The sequence below is a fragment of the Nannospalax galili genome, unplaced genomic scaffold, assembly GCF_000622305.1.
Source record: "Nannospalax galili isolate Female #2095 unplaced genomic scaffold, S.galili_v1.0 scaffold167, whole genome shotgun sequence".
Lineage (NCBI taxonomy): Eukaryota > Metazoa > Chordata > Mammalia > Rodentia > Spalacidae > Nannospalax > Nannospalax galili.
The window spans coordinates 3732143-3734613 of record NW_008358534.1 but is presented as its reverse complement, the minus strand read 5'-3'; positions in this window follow the sequence as shown (position 1 = coordinate 3734613).

The window sequence follows — 2471 nt, the reverse complement described above, 5'->3', positions numbered from 1 at the left end:
TATATATATAATTTTGTGTAAGGGACTTGAGCATCTAAAGATTTTGGTTTCAATGGTGGTCCTAGAAGTGATTCCCTATACATACTGAGGGACCACTCTATTCATTTTTAGGAATCCTGTAAAATGTCTTTCTGTAGAGATAGCCTGAGAGGTCATGTGGACAGGAGAGGACATGAAAGACATGGAGAGACTGAACTGTTTATCTGTACCAGTGTCCTAGTCAAGTCTCCAGATGAGGACATTCCTAGTTATCATGTGACCATAATTGCATGAGCACCCCGTTGGAGACCAGTAGGTCTTTACAGTTGAGTTCAATAAACCCACAGAACTGTGACAGTTATAGAATAGTGATTGGTTTAGGGCACAGTTTTAGGGTAGTTTGTTATGTGATAGTAGAGAACCAAAATGAAAATGGTGGCCTATGCTTACATGGTGGCACATACTTGCAATTCCAGTTCTGGGAGGCTGAGGCAGGAGGATGATGAGTTCAAGACCAAGTTGATTACACAGCAAGACTTTGTCACAAAACAAAGCAAGATAAACAAAACAAAATGCCAGGTGTGGGGACTCATGCTTGAAATCCTAACACTTTGGAGCCTGAGACAGGAGGTCATCCAGAGTTTGAGGCCAGCCTGGCCTACATAGAGAGTTTAAAGTCAGAATAAGCTACATAATGAGACCCTGTCTCTTAAAACAAAACAACCCAAAAAGAAAAAAAGGAAGAAACAAATAAATGGGTATGGCAAACTGAGTGTTGTCTTACCAAAAATATCTAAAAGCAGTGGTATTAGGCAAAAGCTTGAATGGCCTTGTAGAAACTGTTAGAAAAGGCTAAAAAGGACATGTTTTGTGAGCTCTTTTCTACCATGTAAGAAGTCTAAATATAAGCTGGTTGTGGTGGCACATCCTTTAATTCCAGCATTTGGGAAGCAGAGGCAGGTCTCTGTGAGATTGCAGCCAGCCTGGTCTACATAGTGTTTCTCTCTCTCTCTCTCTCTCTCTCTCTCTCTCTCTCTCTCTCTGAAACTGTTTAACCCCATAAGAAATTTTGACATCAAGAGACTATAGGAAGAATTTTTTTAAAAAACCTTCCCTTTCTAAAAATTCTTGAGAAAAATTTAAAAGAAAAGGTGAGTCAAGTCATAAAGTTAAAATATCCTGCATTGCTGTGGTCTGTGAGGAATGTGTTCTGTAGAGTTTATTCTTGTAACAACAACAAATACTCAAGAGCAGTAACAAAAACTCTGAGTCCATCTTTCATTCTTCAGAAAGGCTCAGCCTTCTCACCATCCTACCTAGGCCACCAGATGACTCTAGCCCAGTTGCTATCATGTAATCAAATGACAAGTACATGAGATATTCCAAATAAAATCAGCTTAGGGATTGTTCAACTGAGACAAGTTCAGTCACGGAACAAGGCAAGACAATAAAATGGTTGCTATTTTAAGTCATTAAAATTTGTTCAATGCTTGTTTTGTAGAACAGATAAACAAAAACATCTCTCTGGTGTCTGTTGTTCATGGTTCATCAGCTTCTGTAGACAGAATGGCCTCATGCTGTCCTGTTCATATCCAGGAACCATGGGTATAGGGTTCAGTCAGAATCTACCTTCCCCTTGGCTATGCTGCAGATGGTCATTGAAGTCTTGACTTTGTAATCAGATGGCCCTCAGGTCAAATTCCTGCTCTTTTGCTTGTTAGTTATATAAACTTTGGTAGGTTCATTTAAGCATTTGAGGCTTTAATTTATTAATCTGTCAAACTGGACAGGGGTACTTATCTTCTTCCAAAGCGTGTTAATGGGTATAAACATCTTTAATATTTCAAAGCTATGGAAAATATTATAGAATGCAAAATTGAGCAAAACTGCCACTATCTTCATAATATCAGCTGTGACTGCATACAGCAGTCCAGCCTGTGGACTGTTGACAGGCCCTCAGAAAAGGAGGGGGTGAATGCAGTCATCAGATCCTCACTTGACATTCCAGCCACTCCTCCCAGCCATTTGTATGCAATTCTGCCCTAATTGCATGTGACATAGGGGGCTCTCAGGAGCTGTTGGGGAAGGTGAAGAGAAGGGGATCCATCTATGTGGCTATGGGAAAGCCACATTCATGCTGAGTGAAGACTGAGATGCACTTGCTTTTGGATCACCCATGCTCCTTCCTGTATTCAAACTTACCCATATAAGTAAGCTTAATAAACTCACTGGTTGCAAAATTTAGTTGGGGAAGGTGAAGAGAAGGGGATCCATCTATGTGGCTATGGGAAAGCCATATTCATGCTGAGTGAAGACTGAGACGCACTTGCTTTTGGATCACCCATGCTCCTTCCTGTATTCAAACTTGCCCATATAAGTAAGCTTAATAAACTCACTGGTTGCAAAATTTGAACATTGTTGGAATCCTACTTTGGTTTGTTGCTGTAGCCTTCTGAGTAAGGAGTAGACGCTGTTTGTTTACACCCCCCAAG